Raw genomic sequence first — 24,897 nt, forward strand, 5'->3', positions numbered from 1 at the left:
GGAATATTGCCTTCTTTCACTTGGCAAATTTTTCATTTATCTTAGAATTCTCAGCATCTGTTGAAGGCAGAATAGAGGAATCATTTAAGGGTCCTTATAGCACTTGTATTTATTTGATAGACTTCTGAGAAATGGGGTAGTATAGCAGAAAAAGCAAAGAACGAGAGTCCTTGATTTCTAATCCTACTTTAGCCACAATAAGCTCTGTGACCTTGAGAAAGCACTTGGGGCCTCAATTTCTTCATCTGTAAAATGAAGGCATATATATATATATATATATATATATATATATATATATATATATATATATATACAGCAGAGCAATGAGGATTAAACGACTTGCCCAGGGTCACACAGCTAGTAAGTGTCAAGTTTCTGAGACCAGATTTGAACTCAGGTCCTCCTGAATCCAGGGCCACTGTGCCACCTAGCTGCCCCCAAGGCATTTGAATAGAAAATCCTTAAAGTCCTTTCCAAGTCTAATATTCTTTAAAATCCTTTGGAATGTTTTTTTGCCTTTCTGAAGAGGATTATGGCAATTGGCAAGAATAAATACCTATCCAAAGGCAGCTAGAAGGGAGCCAAGAAGAAAGTGATTGACCCACTTTTGAAGTATCAGTATAATATCAAGGCACCAGCTATGTTCAATATAATCATTATTTGCAGGACATTGGTCATAGGAACTCAAGAAATGAAAATTGCCTTTGATGGTCTCCGAGGTTGTATTTTTTGAAGTGAGCTTTACTGATCTGTAGAATAATGAGATTGCTTTTTCTAAGTTCAAGCTGATTACTAAAGAGATTCAGGGCAAAAACTTTTTGGCTCATTTCCATGGGATGCACCTTACCCAGGACAAGATGTATTCCATTGTCAAAAAACATGGAAGACCATGATTAAAGCCCATTTTGATGTCAAAACTTTCCATGGATACTTGTTCCACCTCTTCCAAGTTGGTTTTATTAAGGGCAACAACTATTATCATTACGACCTTTTATACCTAGCAATAGTACCAACAGGTCCCTCAAATTTACAGTGTTAGTGGAAATTATGACCCTGGAGGAGCAGACAAATAACCTGAAAGAAGCTATCAATAAACTGATTCCAGACATCATTGGAAAAGGCTTGCCAGTTCATTTATTCATTCCATAATGTATTTGCTCCAAAAGTCAATATACTCAAGGAGCCCAAGTTTGAACTGGGAAAACTAATGGAAGTGCATGATGAAGGTGGTGACTCTGGAAAATCTTCTGGGGGATGAAACAGGCATGGAAAAGAAAGAACTAAGTAAGAGGAAACAGAATTTGTCTAAAATAAAACTTCCAAATGTTGAAAAATATCATAATATGTCATCAAATATTTTAAATTTTTTTTAATTTTTCTGACAAAAATCCATTGGAATAATAAAAGCTACAGATGGAAATAGCACAATTGACACACCATTAATCAAAGAGAAGTTTTATGATATCTTGCTTTTAGTGAGGATGGATTTGCATGGAGTCCTTTAGGAAGGCATTGGAGCATAATGAATGTATTGGATTTAGAGTCAAAAGACCTGGTGTCCAGACCTGTCTTCACCAAGGCTCCAGCGTTTTGTAGTCCTGGGTAGATTTTTGATGGATCCATAAGTTTCTCCAGTAGCCAAACCATGTGCTGTTAGCTATAGTAAGAAGACATATGTCATACTGGCCAATAACATCTGGCTGATGTTGGCACAGGCAAAACACTATGCCAAAAACCCTGGTAGGTAGGGTCACTTTTGTCCCTATTGATTGATAGAGGGCAGCTAAGTAGCAGAGTGGATAGAGCATTGAATCTCTTTACATGTTTATGTATGTGTTATTATTTCCCCCATTAAAATTTGAGCTCTTTGCAAGCAGAGATTGTTTCATTTTTGTCTTTATTATCCCCAATGTCTAGTACAGTGCCTGCCCTGTTGTAGTAAGCATTTAATAAATGTTTGTGGATTGATTGAGGACAGCTACATGGTACAGTGGTTAGAGAGAGAAGACAAAGATCAAGCATTTACTCTAACACTTACATAACCTGCAAGTAACTTATCATCTGTCTCAGTTTTCTCATCTGTATAATGGGGACAATAGTAACCCTGCCTTCCAGGTTGTAAGATCATATTTGTAAGGTGTTTTTCAAGCCTTAGAGCACTATGTAAATGCTTTTAATTATGATTGGCATAGAGTTTTGCATTGCTCCTCCAGCTAGATGTTGCTGACCACTAACCACTCATGGTTATCTTTAGGGGAATAATACAGACAGATTATAAATTCCTGGCAATAATACTGGAGGACTTGGAAGCATAGGTGGTGTTTACATAGCACCATGGGATTTAGAACTCTAAAGGACCTTAGTGATCATCTTGTCCAACTCTATTTTAAAGGTAAGAAAACTGATTCCCTGGGGGGATTGGGGAGGCAAGAGTAACTTGCCTGAGATCGCACAGTTCCTAATTAGTAGAGACAAGATTCAAACGCAGATGCTCCCACTCTAAATTCAGCCTACTTTCTACTGCACCATGATTCCCTGATCCTGGCTGGAGTTAGGGATGTTAGAGGATGGGGAGGGGGGGAGTGAACATCTGGCCAAAAAAATGGTGTCAGAGAACAAACAAGAATTGGCTTTGGGGACCATGGTTTAGACAGGCATTCAGCCAGGGACAGAGTGAAACTGATTAAGACCACAAAGAAAAATTTATTTGCTTGGGGACTTGCTGAACTCACCTGAAGAACACTAAGTAGAAAAGGAAAAAAAAAAAGAATAAGGAAGATTCTCAGATGCAAAACCAAGATACTGTCCAAAAGGAACAAGTATGTACAGGAAGAAGAGGAATAGTGAAAAGAACAGTAATTTGTTGGAGAAGCCTTTCTCAGGCCTCCTTAATCTAAGTGCCTTCCCTCTGAGACCACCTGCAATTTCATCTATGTGTATCTTGTACATAGCGGTTTGCATGTTGTCTCCCCCATAAGACTATAAGTTCCTTCCCAGCGCTTAGTAAAGTGGTTCCTGCCATATTGTAGGTGTTTAACAAAGGCTAACTGACTAACTGGCTGACTGTATAAAAGAACTAGAAATAACTGGAAACTATATTCATGATCTCAAATGTCTGCACACCAATGCATTGTGTAATAAGTAATAAGGAGTGTGAGCTAGTAATATTAAGACAAGTTGTTGGTGTTGTTATTCAGTTGTTTCAGTCATCTCCAACTCTTCAAGACCCCATTGTGTGGTTTTCTCAGCAAAGATACTAGAGTGGTTTGCCATTCCCTTCTCTGATTCATTTGACAGATGAGGAAACTGCGGCAAACGGGGGTTAAGTGACTTGCCCAGGGTCACACAGCAAGTAAGCATCTAAGGCTGGATTTGAACTCCAGAAGATGAGTCTTCCTGACTCCAGGCCTAACTTTCCATCCATTGCTTCACCTAGCTGCCCAGTGATGCACATTAGGAGCTTAATAAATATTTATCAATGGACTAATAAACATGATACCATCACCATCATAGCCAATATTTATGTAACCTGTTGTTTCATAATATATAGCTTAATGTTACTCGCTATCTATAGGATCTTATACACTTAATCAATATGGGACTCAGTTTATTAATCTGGAAAAAAGAGGAAATTGGACTAGATCACTTCTAAGGTCTCTTTCAGCCCTAACCATGATCCTATGAAAGGGTTTTCTATATATTACTCCACTTTATCCTCGAACTACCTTGTAATAAAGGAAATAGATGATATTATCATCATTTTGTTCAGCTAGGTGGTACAATGGATAGAATGCCACACCTAGAGTCAGAAAGACTCTTCTTCCTGAGTTCAAATCTGGCTTCAGATACTAGCTATGTGTCTCTAGGTAAACACTTAATCCCCTTTGCCTCAGTTTCCACATCTGCAAAATGAGCTGGAGAAAGAAATGGCAAAATATTACAGCATCTTTGCCAATAAAACCCCAAATGGGGTCACCAAGAGTTGAACATGACTGAAAAATGACTGAACATCATCATTTTACAGATGAGGAAATTGAGGTATAAAGAGGTTAAATGCTTAACTTAAAAGATTATGTGTCACTGAGATATTCATGGTTATAAATCATAGCTGGAATGGAATGATGGAAGTGTGACCCATAATATAAATTTAAAATATTAATTTGCTGGTTAGTGAAATAGCATCATGTATCAAGAAGATTTATTCCTTTGTTGAAATCTGCAAACCTAAGGATCCCCTCAGAGAGAATATAACTTAGGATAAAAAGGAGAGACAGGAAAAATATAGTGATGGTTGTATACTATAGACCTCCTAGCCAGAAGCGGGAATTCAATGACAAATTTTTGAAGTGAGTGTGCCAAAGGTTGTTATAGATGAGTAGGGTGATACCAGGTGTAATCTAGATTTTGAATGAAAAAAAATTAACCCTCTAAGAAAAGCTAGTTAGGATCCCAAGGGCTAATTTCTCTAAAAAGGAATTGGCTGTAACAGGATGAGAGGCTCTTAAGAACAAAATTCTTGTTCTTAAATCATAGATGATTTCATTGAGGAAGACAAGGGGACATGTCTAAGAAGATTAGTTGCAGTTATGCTATAATGAGGCTGGGATCTTATCAACCAGTGCAGATTTTTTTAAAAAGTTGATGTAAAAAGGCAAATCACTAAGGATAAAGACAAAAATAAAAGGGGTACCCTTTTACAGTAATAATGTTGGAAAGGATAAGACCTATTTGAATGGCAAGAAGAAGAATAAATGAAGGATAGAACATCTGCTTGGAGTGGTCCATAACAAGGTACAAAAATGAGGAGAAATATCATTCCAACTCCTTTTCTGCTTCTCTTTTATCAACCCTGGAAAAATGATCTTTGGAATGAATATTATGGAACAAAGGTGGTTAACTGGCAATGAAACCCAAGAAAATGGAAGAGATAAGCAAAGAAAACCTAGCTGCCCTCATGGAGTCCTAGAGTCCAATGGAAACGTTCTAGAGAACTGAAAAAAAAAACTTGAAGTGATCATTGAGCTTTCATTGGTGATCTTCAAAAAGTCATTGAGTAGGGAGAGATAAAATGACTGCAGATAGGCAGAAGTGCTTAATGTTTAAATAGCTCAAAGAAGTGGATTCTTAAGATACTATCTGCATCTGGAGCAAGAACTGAAAAATAGAAGTAGGTCGAGAATAATTTTATATGTATATATATATATGTATGTATATAATATTTTATTTGAAAGGAATAGCAAATTGTACATGGTAGATTTGCATTCATGTGCAATCCAATATTTTTTATTATACTATGTTATAGAAATATTTTTATTCCATGAATTTAAAATGAAATATCTTTTGAAATGATATCTGATTGTATGTTGTTACTATCATTATAATATGTTAAATGATTGGGGGGACTTGGAGCATGTGCAATATTCTCTGCCTTCTCCATGTCTATGTGGAGTCTTGCTAAGCATCCTTCAGGAAATACTACATGGAGGGCCTCTTTTTCTCCCTAACTTAGAGCATGAGCAGGTGCCCTATGATTGTTTTCTCTCTGCTTACTGCAAGGTGACAAAAAGCCCACAAACTGGCTGCTGAGACTGAACTAAGCATTCATATGAAAGGCTCAAGCAGAACTTTCATTCCCTGGAATGAGAAGGAAGAAAAATATTTTGCATGCCTCTCGGCAGAGTGAAAAAGATATTGTAGCAATGAAAGAAGCAGCAAGCTTCCTGCTACCAGCCACCATATTCCCTGTCATCACGATCATGTGGCTGTGAATGCAGTATACCATGTCTGCGTCTCCGTTGTGTTTATTCTTTCCTAATCTTGGGGGAACAAGTATGACAGATGGAATGGATCCACTTACAACCTTGTGAGCTTTGACAAATCAGAAGGGCCACCAAAGGTCCAACACCTGGAGTCTGTAGCAAAATCTGTTTGCAGCTGCAGCAGCTGAGCCTACTGAGAAGCCAGTCCTGAAGAGCAAATTTCAAGACCTAAAACAGCAGGATAATCGACCTGGCTGCTAACACACTATGTCCTGCAAGCAAGGAGGCAACATTGAAAGAAGCTAACTTGGCGGAGGGAATGTTGCTAGTCATTCCTCTCTGTTCGAGTCCACTCTCCTCAGGGATCCAGGGGGTAGAGGAGAATGGGCACCCAGTAGTGGAGGTTTTTGTATTTTGGCTTTTGCTATATCTCCTCAGTAAATATATGTTATATTATGACATATTATCATCATTTTTGTTGTCAGTATTATTATCCAAACTCTAGGTTAGTGAGCTTTGTGTCAATTACTGGCAAAATTTCCAAGTGTATTGTGTCTCCCACACAACCACACCTACCCTTTCCGTGGTACCACATATGATTATGTTGCTATTATTTGCTAGGCTTCCTTATGACTCTCTCATCATGGCTCATTCAGATTAGATTTGTGGTTAGGGAACAGTTTTTAAGTCAAAATAACTGACCAGTATCAGACTTAACACTGTGACCTTGCCCTCATTACCACCAGGCTCTACCAATTGAACTGTCCCTGAGATAATGTAGTAGTTACTTTTATCTATCTCTGAAATATTATAGAATAAGAATAATGGAAAAGTATTTTTTTCTTAGACCAGAACTGTATTTTTCCCTTTGTAGGGGCCTTGAAATGAGGGGATTCCCTGCACCCATATAGATGAACTCCTCTGCAACATAGAGCCTTGAAGAATTTCCTAGAGGCACTGAGTATGTAAGTGATACAACTAGTGGTGGGTGTGTGTGTGTGTGTGTGTGTGTGAGAGAGAGAGAGGGAGTCTTGAAACCCAGGTCTTCTTTTCTCTGAGGTCAGCTCTTTACTCACTATCCCATGTTGTCTAAGCACAGTTTAACACTGCAGCTGGCACATAGTAGGTACTTAACAAATGTATATTGACTGACTTCCTCACCTATGAAGGAGAGCCTCATATAGTAAAAGAGGGAAAATAAGCAAATTAGACAGATTAATGAAACGTAATGTTTTTTCAGTTCCCCAGAGTGAGAGGAATGAGCATCCACAGGGTTCTTTGGCATAAAAAAGGGAGGCAGCTAGGTGGCACAGTGGATAGAGCACCGGCCCTGGAGTCAGGAGGACCTGAGTTCAAATCCAACCTCAGACATTTAACACTTACTAGCTGTGTGACCCTGGGCAAGTCACTTAACCCCAATTGCTTCACACACACAAAAAAAAAAAACCCACGAACCAAAACAAACAAACAAAAACTTCACAAATGCCACTGCCTTGTATACAAACAAACTTCTGATAACAGTACCTCTTCCTATCACTAGCTGTATGATACTGGGCAAGCCCATTTACCTCTAGGCCTCCCTTTTACATCAGAGAAATGAGGGAATGTCAAAGGTGCTTTCCAAACTCTAACGTTATATGAGTCTTCCTCAATTATACAAGGGGGAAGGGAACACCCCAGAGAAGCTACTTCGGAGACATTCTCCATTACAATTCACTTCAATTGTTTGGCTACTATGATGCCATTGTCTAATGTGGTGCTTGGAGAGCGAAAGCTATTCGGGTGTACCCCCCCTCAACTCCGTGAATGGAGGAAGGCAAAGGATGCCAATTCGATTGTGTCATTATAATTGAAGCCGGCAAAAAGGAATACAGGAGACCGTCTGCTTTCTCTTTGGACCTGCAAAGAAAGGCACGGAGGGGGTTGCGTAGTGCACAAAGCCGCCTGCTCCCGGGGCTGTATTCAGACTGCAGACTCTGAGCAGCTTGTAGCTCCTGAGAACTTTTAATAGAAATCTTCGGAATGAAATGGGCTACAGCTGTTTGCCTTGATAAATATATTTTATGCTACATGCCTCAGCCGCCATCTGTTTGCTGATACGAGCACTTCTTCGTGGCAACTAAGGAGAAGGCATCAAAAGGAAAAGCAGGAGATGGGTTTCTGAGCAGGTAGCGAAGTCAGGTGAAGGGGACAGCGGAGGTGGCATTGTTTCCCAAGTTGAATGGGGCCGGGGCCTGTGACAAAGAGGACAGGCACAAAATGAAGAAGCATGTGGGGAGGGGTAAGAGAACAGCCAATTACTCCACTTGACGGAGTTTTTCTTTTTCTTTTTTTTTCATTACACTCTGAAGTCTCCCCCAAGGGTTACTGGAAATCAAACTTGGATGGAGATTGAAGGAATGACACACATGTGGAAGGCTAAGAGGTCCCTTAGCATTCACCGATGCTCAGAGCAGCCAGTCTGCAGGATAGCAGCAGACAAGGATACATGCGACTCCTGGATTCGATTGTCCCCATTAGCCTCTGATCCTGATCTTTTTGTTTTCCCCCAGAGGGAAACCAGATAGCTGAGGCCAAATGCCCCTCTATTTAAGAATAAACAATAAAAATAAATCGCATCAATAAAGTCACATCTACAAGTATTTATGCTGTACCTTCTACGTTCTAGGCACCATGGGAGCTATCCTTACCTGGACATGTGACAGCAGCACTCGACTAGCCAGCCTCCCAGGTCTATGTGCGTGCCCGTTTGATAGAGTTTGTGGGGTGTGGCCCGTGTCTGCTGAGATTGGATATTAGGAAAGGCTTTCCCTTCTGTGGAACTCTAGAATAAGACCTAGTAGAGAAAGTGGTATTGCTAGTACTTGATGCAGTCAAAGCTGGAGCAGAGAAAGGCAGCTTTATCAGAGTCCTGCAGCTGGGAAATAACCACTAGCAACTGGGTATAGCCCTTTGAGTTTGCTAATTTTGACACTTTCTAGAAGGGGTTCTCCTCGCCTTCAGGGAACCGCTTGGATGAGTCACCTCTGTCCTGAGTAGCTCCTATTTCTGGCAACACAGGGCCAGCCTCCGCCTTAGTTCCCCACCCACCAGTTTCCCTACCACTTTCTTTGCCAGGGACACTAGCTTATGCATTATTAGAAATTCATCGTGGATCTCCAACCTCCCATCTCCAAATGCCTTTCAGACATGTGCTGCTGTCACATAGTATGCTCAGAGTTGCAGTAGACATCTTAAACTCGATATGCCATTATCTTTCCTCTTAAAACTCTTTCCACTTCTTACCCTCCCTACTACTGTAGAGGGCAACACCATCCTCCCAGTCACTCAGGCTCACAACACCAGGAGTCATCCTGGTTTCCTCACTATCCTTCACTCCCCCATATCCAATCTTGCCAAAGCCTGTCAATTTCTTTTTCTTCCTTCCTTCCTTCCTTCCTTCCTTCCTTCCTTCCTTCCTTCCTTCCTTCCTTCCTTCCTTCCTTCCTTCCTTCCTTCCTTCCTTCCTTCCTTCCTTCCTTCCTTTCTTTTTGTTTGTGGGGCAATGAGGCTTAAGCAACTTGCCCAGGGTCACACAGAAGCTAGTAAGTGTCAAGTGTCTGAGGCTGGATTTTAACTCAGGTCCTCCTGAATCCAGGGTCAGTGCTTTATCCACTGCATCACCTAGCTGCTCCGTTAATTGCATCTTTGCAGCATGTCTCAGATATGACCTCTTCTCTCCTCTGACACTGGTACCAGTCTAGTGTAGGCCCTTATCACCTCACTCCTGGATTGTTGTAATAGCCTGCTAGTGGGTCTGCCTGACTCAAGTCCTTCCCTACTCTAACTCACTCTCCATTCAGTTGCTAAAGTGACTTTCCTAAAGCTCAGGTTTGACCATATCACCCCCTTCCTCTATAAACTCCAGTGGTTCTCTATTGCTTCCAAGAGTAAATATAAAATTCTCTGTTTGATATTCAAAGCCTTTTGTAACCTAGTGCCCTCCTACCTTTCCAGTCGTCTTCTACTTTAGTACCTGATGTATTCTCTTTGATCCAGTGATGCCAGACTCCTGAATGTTCTAGGAACAAAACAATTCATCTCTTGACTCTGGGCATTTTCTTTTGCTGTCCCCCCATGCCTGGAATGTTTTCCTTCTCCCCTCTGACTATTGACCTCCCTGGCTTCCTAAAGTCCCAACTAAAATCTTTTACTGAAAGCCTTTTCTAATTTCTTTTTATTTTATTGTCTTCCCTCTTATTTCCTATTTATCCTATATATAGCTTACTTGGTATATATGTGTTTGCAGATTGTCTCACCCATTAGATTGTAAGCTCCTTGAGGGCAGGAACTTTTTTTTGGTCTCTTTTCATATCCCCAGCATTTAGCACAGTGCCTTTCACATAGGAGGCACTTAATAAATGTTTATTAGTTGACTTAGAATATAAAAAAATGTTAATTTCACCAAAGACCTATATGGACATCCTTACAACCTGAACAGAAGCATCATTCCTTCTCTTCTTCCCCCTTTCCTTATTGCCATTGCCCCATCCCACATGCCTTCCCCCTCTCAAATTTTCAGTAGAGAACAGAAATGATTCTATTCCTATTAGAGTAGTTATCTCTAAGTATCATGAACCACAATTGTAAGAAGTACAAGATTCCAAAGAGTGCTTAGACTAGAAAGCTTTTTAAGGGCACATCTGACTCATCTTTGTTCTTTTAGGCAGGGCTACACCTAAATTGACGAGAATGTCATCTGTGTTTAATAATCCCTTTATTTCAGGGAGAAGCTTGGAGTAATTAAGAGCACTACACAATTTCCCAAAGACAATACACCCTACTTTCCTCTCATTGTCCATCCAGTGTCTAGACACAAAATATGTGTATTGAAGGACCAACTCTGTGAGATCAGAAGTAGAAGAAACTTCAGAGGCCATCTAGTCAACAACTCTCATTTTGCAGATAAGGAAACTGATACCCAGAGAGGTGGAGTAATTTACCCAAAGTCACACAATTTGATGGTTTTATTAAGCATCAAAGGCAAGAATTGAACCCCTATGCTCTCTACTCCTTGGGGTAGCTAGGTGGTGCAGTGGATAGAGTATGGCTCTTAGAATCAGGAAGACTCATCTTCCTGAGTTCAAGTCTGGCCTCAAATATTTACTAGCTGTGTGACCCTGGGCAAGTCACTTAACCCTGTTTGCCTCTGTTTCCTCATCTATAAAATGAGCTGGAGAAGGAAATGACAAACCCCTCCAGTATCTCTTCCAAGAAACCCCAAATGAGGTCACAGAGAGTCAGACATGAGTCAAACAACTGAACAGCAACAAACCTCTCCTCCAGAGACTCCACTCTTTACATTGCCCAAGCTTCTTCCCATCCACCTATATAACATCATCTGGACACCCTTCTTCATCCATTTGATTTCCTTTCTTCCTGTGTGGATAGTTAGGATAATCTCTTTTAACTTATTATGGACTGCATTTAGGAAACTCTGTAGTGTGTATAGGGAATCCATATTCCATTTAAACTCTGAGCATACTATGTGACAGCAGCAAATACCTATATGTTCACAAACATATCCTTCTTTTATGCCTCACTTGATATGAATAATCAGAGGATTGCTAAACAAAATTATCTATGTTGTAATGACCCCAAAGTCTTCCTTGAAACAAAGTCCCATAATATTGGCAACAATATCTTTTGGTGGTGCTATATGGCTGCTAATTGTAGAATCTTGCAGGTTGCTCACAAGAATACAAATTATAGATCACTCAAAGTACAATTGTTGCTTAGTGATTTCAGTCCATGTGGGGTTTTCTTGCCCGAAATAATTGAGTGGCTTGCCATTTCCTTCTCCAGCTCATTTTACAGATGAGGAAACTAAGGCAAACAGGATTGTGACTTGCCCAAGTTCACACAGCTAATAAGTGTCTGATGCCAGATTTGAATTGAGAAAGATGTCTTCCTGACTCTCAGCCCTGTGCTCTATCCACTGTGCCACCTAGCTGCCCCAAAGTACAATAGAAATGTTTATGGTAGGATAAGTAGGCTACAACTCCTTACCAATGATGAATTGTGGAAGAGAAGTAATATCATTATAGAGTAGACTAGAAAAAAAGGTGGTTAAGCCATCATGTAACAGCAGTGTATACCCAGTGGGAAGCTCCTCTGCTATCCTCACAATGTCAAGATACCAAGAGCTTTTTAAACCTTGAAAGCACAACAAAAATGTAAGCTATGACCTCAAATATTTGGCACTTTTCATATACTGTCATTAGTAATTGTCTCCAACTTAGTTTGTATATAGCTTGATTTTACATATTTATTTGCATGTTGTCTCCTCCATTAGACTGTGGGCTTTTTTTAAGGACAGAAACTATCTTTTGCCTTTCTTTGTATCCCTAGTGTTTAACAGTGATGGCACATAGTTGTTGTTGTTCAGTTGTGCTCCACTCTTTGTGACCCTTTTTGGAGTTTTCTCAGCAAAGATACTGAATTGGTTCGCATTTTCTTCTCTGGCTCATTTTATAGATCAGGAAACCGAGGTAAATGGAGTCAAATGACTTGCTCAGGGTCACACAGCTAATAAATGTCTGGGGCCAGATTTGAATTCAGGTATTCCCAACTCCAGGCCTGGTGCTCTATGCACCGCATGACCTAACTGCCCCTTGTAGTAGGGAATTAATAAATGCTTCCAGGGGGCAGCTAGGTGGCGCAGTGGATAAAGCGCTGGCCCTGGATTCAGGAGGACCTGAGTTCAAATCCGGCCTCAGACACTTGACACTTACTAGCTGTGTGACCCTGAGCAAGTCACTTAACCCCCATTGCCCCGCAAAAAATAAATAAATAAATAAATAAATAAATGCTTCCAGGGTTGTTGTGAGGTTAAAATGAGATAATATATGTCAAGTGCTTTGCGAACCTTTAAGTGATTGTGTGTGTGTGTGTGTGTGTATATGTGTGTGTGTGTGTGTGTATGTGGATATATATGAATACATATATATTTTCACATATATATATATATATGTACATACATATCCTAGCTGTTATTACTATATATGAGGAATCTGAAGATCAGAGAGTTCAAATAAGATGTCAAGTTTTTACACAGCCACCTGCAGTGAGCCAGGATGAGGATCCAGGTCTCCTGTCTCCTAGCCTGGTGCCCTTTCTATCATCCACACTATCTCATTCCTGCAAGCTCAAAGTCACAGCAAAATATCATTTGGGGTTGTTATGGAAAGGAGCTGAGGACTCATTAGAAGGCAAGAGAATGAAGGGTAAAGATGTTGAGGAAAAGAAACACTGGTTCTCAGGTACGTCAAGGCTCGAGAAAGACACTGGTAGAGCTAAATGGATGCCTGCTGCTCTGTGCCCACTGCTCTGTGCCGCTCTCCACCCAAGGGCATAGGAGGGGTTTCTGCTGCTTACTTGCTTTGATATGCTTTGACAGAAGACACTAAATCAATGTGTACTGAGTGCTCTGATTTCTAGTCCAAGAAACAGAGAGCTTTGAATGAGTTTCATAACCGCTCACTGGAAACCAAAGCCACTGCAATGCTCCAAAATCATTGGAGCTCCAGCCCCCCAGGATTAATAAGTGTTTCCATGGCATTTGATAGTTTATGATTTTTTAAAAAAACATAATTCCCTTAACAGTACCAGCTAGTCAAATGCAATGCCTTGTATACACTTCCTACCCTTAGGAAAGTTGGTCCTAGGATGCCTTAGAAGAAATTCCCTGGCATATGCAAGAAAAGTACCTGGGTGATGATAGTGTGGTAAAGTGGAAAGAACATAGGACTTAGGATATGGAGGACCTGAATTCAAATCCCACCTCAACAGCTTATTAGTGTAATGACAAGTGAGTTGCTTAACCTCTCTGAGCCTCAGTTTCTTCATCTATAAGATAGGCACAACTGATATCACCACCTTCTTTCTAGTCAAAACCTTGGAGTGTAATTTAAACGTTTTCTTCTTCTAGTCTGTTAGCTATCCCTCCCAGCTTCACATCATTGGCAAATTTGATGGAAAGCTCTCTTCTACCTCTTAGACACAGGATTATAGATTTAGTGCTGAAAGGAATCTTAGAGGTTTTCCAGTCCACAGTGTTCTCTCCTTATCTTAAAGATGAAGAAACTGAGGCCTGGAGAGGTTCAGTAACTTGACCAATGTGACATAGTTTGTAAGCGACAGATTTAGAATTTGAACCCATCTCTTCTGACTCTAGGGACAACTAGGCGGTGCAGTGGATATAGAGCCAGGCCTAAAATCAGGCAGACTCATCTTCCTGAATTCAAATCTGGCCTCAGAGACTTACTATCTGTGTGACCCTGGGCAAGTCACCCTGTTTGCTTCAGTTTCCTCAGCTGTAAAATGGAAAAGGAAATGGCAAACCACTCCAGTATCTTTGCCAAGAAAAACCAAAAATGTTGTCACGAAGAATCAGAAGTGACTGAACAACAATGAGGTATAAAGGAAGGCAAACAGGCCTGATTTCCTAATTACAGAACACTCCCCAGACTTCTTAGGGAGGTGACCTAATCTAACCGTATGTCTCCCCCTCAGCCACACACCCCAAACACCCTCTTCCTTATGGTTTCACAAGCCTATAGTGGGAAGACAGATGATGAGAAGTATGTTCAGAATGATTATTCTCAAAAAGATCAGAACAGGGCCCATTAGCCAAACCCACAGGGTCCCCAACCACCCCCGGGAGGCTTTCTCAGCCATCCTCCCTAGTCAGCTCTCTGCTGACACCTCTCCCAGCTCTCCTTGCTATCACCAGCATCTCTGCTCTCCCAAGCTATTATTCTGCCAGTGAGCCAGGCCTCTCCCCCACTGCCTTCTTCTGATTTCTCCCAACATAATCTCTAAGGATCTGGAAGCAGCAGCTGGGAGCCAACCTGTGGCTTTCTCTAAAAGAGTGGATGCTCCAGAGGCCTGACTGTTCTCTCCTTTTGCATTTAACACCTGAAAAACACTTGTTCTTCTGCCATCAGCTTAAGCCTGCCTCCCAGTCACATTCAGAGTTAACACAGCTCCACCGCCTGCCTCCCCAGCCTTGCTTCACTAGACGCTACTCCCTGTGGCACTCTGTAAAGGCCTGCAGTGGAGAAAATAACACAGAATTAACCTTGAACATAGGTGTGGGGGTGAAAAAACAGCTTTATCAAAACGAGGGTAGTAAAAGTCTAGTAATCACCTCCTTCACATCAGCCAGCCGGGGGGCCACATGAAAGATTTTGTGTTGGATTTTCCTTTTTTATGATGGAGTTTCAGCCACTTCGCTCTTAAGTCCTCAGTCTTAACTCTGCCCACCTGTGTGGCCAAACTCTGGAACCAAGACACAAAATCAAGAGATGAGGATGATTTCTGAGCCTCAGAAAGGGTGATGGAAAAGTGCCCTAATTGTAGCAAAAGCGAGCACTGAACTTGGAGCAAAAAAGACTCGCTGTTGAATTTTAACTCCTCTACCTGCATAACTTTAAGTCATTTAAATATTCTGAACCTTGGGTTCCCCATCTGTAAAATGGGAATAATAATATCTATACTATCAACTTCACAGGGAAAAAAGGCTTTGTAAACCTTAGAGTTAGAAGGTATGTTTATATTTCAGTCATCACATCATTGTTAAGTCCCAGTGATGCATTCATTTTAATGTAGCATTTACAGTGGAAAGAATATAGGATTTGGAGTCAAGGGACCTGAATTTGAATCCCAACTCCACTATTTACTACCTGTATGTCTTTGGACAAGACACTTGGTTCCACTAATCCTCATTGTCCTTATAAAGCAAGGTAGCATGATCCATGATATATAATGGTACTGACTCTAAATAGTACTAACCTGAGATCAAGTCTCACTTTTGGTGCTTACTACTGGTGTGACTTTGGACCCATCACTACCCCTCTTAGTTTTAGTTTCTTCATCTAAAAAACAAGAGAAATGGAATAGATGACTTCTGGAGTCCCCTTCATCTCTAGATTTGTAGTCTCATGGCTGGGTGATTTTAAAGATTGCTTCAATTTCTAAATTCTATGGGTTCACGCTATGCTATAATTTTAAGTATCTCTCCAAAGTTATCTTAATTGATAAATCTAATGGCCTCTTCTCAATACTCTTCCTTCTTAACCTCTCTGTACCTTTGTATCCTTGTTACTCTTTGCTCTCTAGGGGCAGCTAGGTGGCACAGTGGATAGAGCACTGGCCCTGAAGTTGGGAGTACCTGAGTTCAAATCTCACCTCACACACTTACTAGCTGTGTGACCTTGAGCAAGTTATTTAACCCTGATTACCTCAAACATCTGGGGCCATCTTCAGTTGTCCTAATATCTTGCCACTGGACCCAGATGGCTTTGGAGGCAAAAGTAAGGATGGTGACCTTACACAGCCCTTCCAATTCATTGCAAGTCTTGACATCACCCCAATGTCATGGTACTTTTGGAGAAATAAAGGACAAACAACAACAATGTTTTGCTCTCTAGTGAGAGTACTGCTTGCTCTCTCTCTGCCTCTTTCTATTCTCTTCCTACTCATTTACCTGAGTCTCTTAGTCTCCTAGGTGGTGAAATAGATAGATCATTGGGCCTAAAGTCAGGAAGACTCATCTTTCTGAGTTCAAATGTGGCCTCAGACACTTACTAGTTCTGTGGCATTGGGCAAGTCATTTAACCCTGTTTGCCTCAGGTTCTTCATCTATAAAATGAGCTGGAGAAGGAAATGGCAAAACTACTCCAGTATCTTTGCCAAGAAAACCTCAAATGGGTCATGACTGAAATGACTGAACGGTGTCAATTCGGTCTCCTTTGTTGGATCTTCATCCAGGCCATACCCAACAAACAGAGGTGAGGAGAGAAGGAAAGGAAAGAAGCATTTATTAAGCACCTATTATTTGCCAGGCACTATACTAAGTATTATCTCATTTGAAACACTCGGTGTCCCCCAAGGCTCTGTCCTAGACCATTTTATATTCTCCCTATATATTACTTTCCTTGGTGAACTCAGTTCCCATAGATTATTTATCATATGTATGTAGATGATTCTCAGATCCAATTATCCCTCCCTAATCTCTCTCCTAACTGCCAGTCCCTTTTCTGTCTATTATACATCTCAAACTGGAAAACCCATAGATAGCTTAAACTCAAAGTGTCCCAAAGTGAACTTACTATGTTTCTCTCAAAACCCTCACCTATTCCAAACTTCTGTATTATTTTCAAGGGCACCATCAATCAGTCAACAATCATTTATTAAGTACCTACTATATGCCAGAGACTGTGCTAAGCGCCGAATTGAAAAGAAAGGCAAGACAGTCCCTTCTCTCAAGGAGCTTACAAACTAATAAGAGAGACAACATGCACACAAATATGTGTGTCTGTTTTTATGTATATATATATATATATATATATATGTGTGTGTGTGTGTGTGTGTGTGTGTATCAAACTATATGCAAGGATAAATAAAAAATAATTAACAGAGATAAGTCACTGGAATTAAGATGGTTTGGAAAAGACTTCCTATAGAGGGCAAGATTTTATCTGGGATTTAAAGGAAGCCAAGGAGGTTGGAACTTGGAGTGAGGAAGGAGAGTGTTGTAGGTATGGCAGACAGCTGAAGGGAATTCTTGGAGCCCAGAGATGTAATGTCTTCTTTGTGGAACAGTCAGGTGGCCAATGTCCCTGGATTGAAGGAAGTTGGGGAATAAGGCATAAGAAAACTGGAAAAGTAGGAGAGCTGGGTTATCAAGGCCTTTGAATATCAAACAAAGCATTTTGTATTTGCTTCTGGAGACAATAGGGAACCACTGAAGTTTATTGAGTAGTGGGGTAACATAATTGGACCTGTGCTTTAGGAAAATCACTTTAGTGGCTGAATGGAGGATGGATTAGTGTGGGAAGAAACTTGAGCCAGGCAGACACCCCAGTAGGCTCTTGCAGCTATCCAAGTGTGAGGTAATTAGGGCCTGCCCTAGAGTGGTGGCAGTGTCAGAAGGGAGAAAGGGAGATATTCAAGAGATGTTGTAAAGTTAAAATCAGCAGACCTGGGCAACAGCTTGGATATAGGGGTGAAAGATAGAGACGAGTCCAGGATAAGCTTTAGGTTATCCTAAGCCCAGAGGACTAGGAAGATGGTGCTGTCTTCTATAGTAATAGGGAAGATGGGGAAAGGTGGAAAATAATGGTCTCTGTTTTGGACATATTGAATTTAAGATGTGTTTTAGACATCTACTTCTGGATGTCTGAAAGGAAGTTGGATATGTGAGATTGGAGGACAGCAAAGAGACTGGGGCAGGAAAGGTAGATTTGAGAATCATCAGCTTAGAGTTGGTAATTAGTAGAGAGGGAAAAAAGGAGAGGGCCCAGGACAGAACCCAGAGGGACACCTACAGTTAGAGAGCATGACCCAGAGGAGGATCCAGCAAAGGAGACAGAGAAAGAGAAGTAAGATAGGTAGGAGGAAAACCAGGATGGAGTGGTGTCCTGAAAACCTCAACAGAAGAGAGTATCAAGGAGGAAGAAGTGATCAACAGTTTCAAAGGCTGCAGAGAGGTCAAGGAGAATGAGGATTGAGGAAAAAGCCATTGGATGTAGCAACTAAGTAATCTTTAGTAACTTTGGAGAAAACTGTTTTAGTGAAATGAGGTCAGAAGGCAAATTGTAAGGGGTTAAGAAGAAAGGGAAAGGAGAGAAAGTGGAGGCACCTATTGTAGAGGGCCTTTTCAAGGAGTTTAGCTGCAAAGGACAGAAGAGACATCGGATGATAGCAGGGATGCAAGGGTCATGTGAGGGTTTTTTTCAGAATAGGGAAGAGAGGCACATGTTTGTAGGCACTAGGAAATGAGCGAACAGAGGAAGGATAGAAAATAATTGAAAAGGTGGGTATGACAGAAGGGGAAATCTCTTGAAGGAAATGGGATGAAATGGATTCACTTGTACAAGTAGAGGGGTTAGCCTTGGTAAGGAGTTGAGGGCACTTCCTTATGTGAGACAGGGGTGAAAGAGGAAAGAGTGTCAGAAAGCACCTGAGGAATAGATGAAGAGAAGAAGAGGTTCACAGTGACTGGCCTCAATTTTTTCTGTAAAATATGAGACAATGTTCTCAGCTAAGGTGGAGGGGGCAGGGAGGAGGAGCCATGGGTTTGAGGAGGAATGAAAACATTTGGAAGAGCCAATGTGGAGAGTGGGATAGTGAATGGATAAGGGAGTAGGATTGCCTAGCATCACTGAGGGCCCAGTTGATGTTATATAACATAACATTGTAGTGGACCCATCAGAATGGTTGTGTGATTCTATCCCCACCCCACACCCTGCTTCACTTAGCAGCACATGGTAGGAGCAAAGGTTACAAATAGTGGGAGTGATCCAAGGCTGAGGCTTGGCTCGGCATAATCAGCAATATGATAGGGGTTCAAGAGAAAAGGATAGTGTAGAATTGAATTGGTCCATCAAAAATAAAGATAGGGAGAAGAAGAGAGAGTGGCTTGTGTAGGGGAGATGGCCTGGGAGAGAACTGAGGCATCCAGGGATCAGAGGTCACAGTGAAGATAAAGTGTAAGGTTATGAAAGGGAAGAAAAAAAGAGATAAAAAGCCAATAGATTGGAGCAGCTAGGTGGAGCAGTGGTTATCCACTTGTGCTTTATAGCACAAGCCCTGGATTCAGGAAGACCTGAGTTCAAATCCAGCCTCAGACACTTGACACTTACTAGCTATGTGACCCTGGGCAAGTCACTTAACCCCCATTGCTCTGAAAAAAAAAAGCCAATAGATTGGTGAAATAAGGGAATTTCAAAATTCTTGAACACGGAGGTAGTACATTTGTGGGGGAAATGACAAGATCAAGTATAAGACCATCTTTGTGTGTAGCTGAGGTGGGGTGAAGTAGTAGCTCATGGGAGGTTAGTAGGTTGAAAAATTGAGTGGTTAGGGTATTTGAGGAAAAATCAATATATATGTTGAAGTCCCCTAGTATGTGGGCAGGACTTGGGGAGGAAAGAAAAATTTTAAGCCTTCATTAGGTAAAGGGAGGGGGATGACCTGGAGTCTGTAGATAACAGCTACCAACATTTCAATTGGGTAATAGATAAGAATCACACAAATCTCAAAGGAAGAGTGGGGAGAAACCTGAAAGTGGCTAAGGGGAGCAAGGTGTATGCCAAATCTCCTGCCTCAACCAGTGAGCTGAAGAGAGTGAGTGAAGGTACACTCAGTCTTGGAAAGAGTGGCCAGGGAGGCTGTGTTGTTAAGGGGAATCCAGCTTTCAGTAAGAGCTAATAGATGGGGAGCAGCTAGGTGGCACAGGGGATAAGGCACCATCCCTGGATTCAGGACCTGAGTTCAAATCTGGCCTCAGACACTTGACACTTACTAGCTGTGTGACCCTGGACAAGTCACTTAACCCTCATTGCCCTGACCCCCCCCCCAAAAAAAAAAGAGCTAGTAGATAGAAGGAGTGGGAAAGGAATAAATTTAAGAAGAAGGGAAGTTTGTTGCCTATGGAATCAGAGGACACAGTGGAAGGGCTCAGTGGACTTACAATAAAGCTATATTGTGAGAGGATTGATGGGAAAGAAATGAGGAATCAGGTACTAGGGGATAAGGAATGGAGTTTAGGGGGTGATCTACAGGAGTTCATAATCACTGCGATGTGAAAGGTATAAATAAGTGTGAGAATGTTCAGAGTTTAGTGGAAGTTGCCACGCCTGTACCCTCAACAGACAGATAAAGAAGGATGTGGAAGGCCTGGATTGAAAGGAGGGTTCATCTTTACACTGAAGGTTCTTCATATCCCAATTGGAAGATTGGGTTGGAAGCAGGAGGTGGTACATGCCTTGTACTGGTACAGATGGAAATTGTTGCTTTGGGGTAAGTGGAAAATGCCCAGCCTAGCCCCGGAAACCCTTCTTCAGGGAACATGCTATAACCAGCAGGAGATGGAAGGCTCAGGGTACTACCATCCTTTCCATCCCTCAGACTCATAAGCTCAGTGTTGTCCTTGACTCCTCATTCTCACACCCATATCCAATCTGTTGCTAAGTCTTATCGATTCCATTTTTTCAATTTCTCTTGTACACCATGGTGCTTCTTATCTCACCTCACACCTTAACTACTACTATAGCCATTGAGTTGATCCCCTTATCTCAAATCTTTCCCCACTTCAGTCCATCTTCCTCCACTCAGCTACCAAAGTATCTTCCTAAAAGCTTAGATCATGTCACTGTCCTACTCAATACACTCCCATGGCTCCCTATTACTTCCAGGATAGATCAAATATAAAATGTTCTGATAGATAGATGATAGATGATAGATAGATAGATAGATAGATAGATAGATAGATAGATAGATAGATAGATAGATAGATAGACAGACAGACATGTTTATGTCTATGTCTGTGTCTGTGTCTGTATCTGTATCTCTATCTATCTATTTTTGTAATGTGTTTAAAGCCCTTTATAAGCTGGCCTTTTCCCAACTTTCCCAACTTCATAACATTTTATTCCCGTCCATGTGTTCTGTAATCCAATGACACTAGCCTCCTTGCTGACCTCACACAAAACCCTCCATCTCGCAAATGTGTAAATTTTCACTAGTGATCCTACAATGCTTAGAATGCTCTTCCTCCTCTCCTATGGTTCCTGGCTTTTCTAGCCTAAATACTCAGCTCAAATCCCACATTCTTCAAAAAGCCTTTTCTGCTCCCTCCCAAGTTAGTGGCTTCTCTTGGACATTACTTTCCAATTATATTCTATAAATTGTGAAAGGTAACTAGTTGTTTTTGTGTTGTTTCCCCTGTGAGAATATAATCTCCCCAAGGGTGGGGACTGTCTATGTATTTATGTGAATAATTTTATTAATTTATTCGTTTATTTGCCTTAGCATTCTTTGTACCACTTGGCACAGGATCTGGCACACTCACTTCTTAAGTGCTTGTTTGCTTGACTTCACCTAGAGATTCTTCATTCCCCTAGACCCACAGAGATGACCTCGTTGTAGATATTAAACATAAATTTCCAGGGGGCAGCTAGATGGCGCAGTGGTTAAGCACCGGCCCTGGATTCAGGAGTACCTGAGTTCAAATCCGGCCTCAGACACTTGACACTTACTACTAGCTGTGTGACCGTGGGCAAGTCACTTTACCCCCGTTGCCTGCAAAAAAAAAACAAACAAACCATAAATTTCCTAGAATTTGATTATATTAGCTCTTCTTGCCTCCTCTTTCATCTCTGCCCAGTGCTACATCTTAGCCACACCTAGAGAGATGAGTAATTATTACAGAATAAAGTTCTCCAGGAGATATTACTAGCTGACATTTATATAGCAACTGTAAAGTTTTCAAAGCTGCTTACATACACTATCTTATTTGATACTCACAAGAACCCTGTGAGATCTTATTATTCCCATATCACAGATGAGCAAAGTGAAATTCATCGAGCTTATGTGACTAGGCCATGATTGCAAAGCTATGAAGTGACCAAAGGGAAAGCTGAACACCTCGTCCTGACTGCCAATCCAGCCCCACTCTCCACTGTACTGGGCTGCCTCTCACTCAGCATCCAGCCAAAATGGGTGCTTCATGTATGGATAGGAGCCTAAGATATTTTGTATCCATTTTAAGTAATATTGTCTTGTCCAGAGAAACTCAGAATGGCTCTAGAGACTTGTGAGTGCCAATGGACTGAAAAAAGGGTAGTCAGAGAAATTTTGGATTAAAAATAACTAGTGAACTTTCTCTGTGTGTGTTCTAACTTGTCAATGTAATTACAAAAATGTGACACTGAGAACCAAATATAATATTCCATTTGTGGTCTGTGGTCTTAGAAGAGCTCAAAAAAGTTATAGTATTTCACCCACACATATGTCCACATATATGCACACATTCCAGACTATGTTTCTATTCATGTAGCTGAAGATTATGTTACCTTTGTTAACTGTCTTGTCAAATGATTGACTCATATTGATACGGGAATCCATTGATATGCCAAGATCTTTTTTCACAGAAAGCATTCCCTAGGCATATCTTTCCTAACCTTCATTTGTACATTTGGTTTTTTGAACCCAAATTAAGGACTTTACATTTATCTCTATGAAATTTCAAGTTACCAGATTCAATCCATTGTTCCTAGACTGTTGAAGGTATTTCAGATGAGGATCCTATCGTCTGCCATATTTGATGTCTCCCAGTTTTGTGTCATCTACAACATGTCTTCTATGCCTTTGTCCAGTCATCGACAAAAATGTTGAATAGCACAGGAACAAGACAAATCCCTGAAGCACTACAATATAGACCCTCCTTCAGCTTGGCATTGATCCAGTAATGACTGTTCTTTAAATCCAACTCAAAATCCTCCAAATTCTGTCATACAGTAATTTCCCCAATTTTATCAGCTGTAAAATGAAGGTAGTAATCTTTGTACCACCTACCTAATGGTGATAGTTTGAAGAAAATGCTTTATAAACCTTAAAGTACTATAAAAATGTGAGCTATTATTACTATTCCCTTGGAACTTTTCATATACATCCCAGTGACAGTCCTACTACTATTGCCTTATCTAAAATGTTCATTTAATTATTTAAATTCTGGCTAGGATATTCATTATATCACAAAACTACCTTTAACCCTACTGCCTGAAGATGAAGTAGGTTAGATTTTTACTCTATCCCCAGGATGCTCCAGTATCATTGTATAATTTCAAATTCTAAATGTGGGTCCTAATCTGTTTCCCCAGTTTTGGGGGAAACTGACTAAAATCACTGATAAAACGAGTTTAGGTTTTTAAGGGTTTATTGAAAAGAAGAGAAAGATTGAGAACAGAATTCCTACAACCTGGCAATCCTATCTTTCCTCAACTCCTCTGTCTCGTCCTCTGCCATCCTCTGCTGCCATCACGGTGAAATCAGGAACCCAAAGAGACAGTGCTCTCTGCGCAGGCTCTCCTTCTTCCTTCCTGTCCCCTCCCAGAAATGGGAGGCTTTTCAATCTGGTTGGTTGACTGGGCCGGAAGTTCAAAGTTTTTTTAGATTATCAAGTACCAGCCAGATGTGCTTAGAATCTAGTCAACTACTAATCCAGTCAAATCAGCCAGTAATCCACTCAGGTGGGCTCCTGAGTATCTGCCAAATCTCATCTATCACATGCCATTATCTTGACACCATTAAGGGAGCTTGGGATGCCTAGGTTCTCTTCACTAAATCCAGCCCCCATCAATGGCCTTCCTCTAAGTGTAGGAGGGTGGTCCCCTGTACTACAACTCCAATTTAGTCAATGGCAATCAGATTAGCTTTGACAAAGATGTATTTACTGCAGAAAGTATAATCACAAAAGAACAAATTTACTAGCCCAACACATGGGAGGCATAATCCATATCTGCCCTGTACTACCTGAATCTGTGGAGAAGGGAAAGGGAAAGGTTCATCACTTAACTCACTTCCCCATAGAGCCTTCTCTCAGTTCCACATCTCCCACTGTGCTTGAGTCCTATGCACACTGGCTTCCCAGAGCTTCCTGACCAGACTGGCTGATTACACCATTCCCCCCCACACTTCAATCCTGACTCCGGGGTCACCATGGCTCAAATTTTGGTGCTCTAGGTATTGTCTCCAGGATCTGAAAATGAGGAAGACAAACAACATAGAATAAAAACTGACATCCCCAGGCATGTTTCCCAAAATCAGGTAAAAGAGAAGGAGCAAGGAAAGAAAAGTCTTTCTCTTTCCCTTCTCACTGGTTCATTTCATGGCATTCTTGCTGAGAGTGAAGTGGGATCTTCACCCTCTGGATGCAGCAGATAAGAGTTACCAAAAGTATAAAAAGGATGGAAAAAGGTCAAATGTCTCAGTAACAACAGTTTCAAAGACAGAGGCAGCCACCACCCACATAGTAGGGGATGTAGACCGACCCATATTAGACCTACTGGGCATGCTCAAAAGGCCCCTCAAAGGTATCTCCCCCTTTGGAGAACTTTGCATACCTAGAGAAGCCCAGATTAGACTTCCTTAACTGAATCTTAAATTCCTTCAAGACAGATGCAGTGGTTTAATTGACTTGTATCTACCAAAGAGGCTAATGCAGTGTCCACATGCAGATTCACAGAACTCAGAGCTAGAAGGAACCTTAGAGATCATCCACCAACTCATTGTGTAGATGAGGAAACTGAGG

The 24,897-nt window shown here is 41.1% G+C and overlaps 1 pseudogene; it reads left to right on the forward strand.

Annotated features, from left to right (window-relative positions):
* The first annotated feature begins 532 nt into the window (after positions 1–532).
* LOC122747831 lies at positions 533–1,258 on the forward strand (annotated as a pseudogene).
* The last annotated feature ends 23,639 nt before the right edge of the window (positions 1,259–24,897 follow it).

This window comes from Dromiciops gliroides, chromosome 3, assembly GCF_019393635.1.
Source record: "Dromiciops gliroides isolate mDroGli1 chromosome 3, mDroGli1.pri, whole genome shotgun sequence".
Classification (NCBI taxonomy): Eukaryota; Metazoa; Chordata; class Mammalia; order Microbiotheria; family Microbiotheriidae; genus Dromiciops; species Dromiciops gliroides.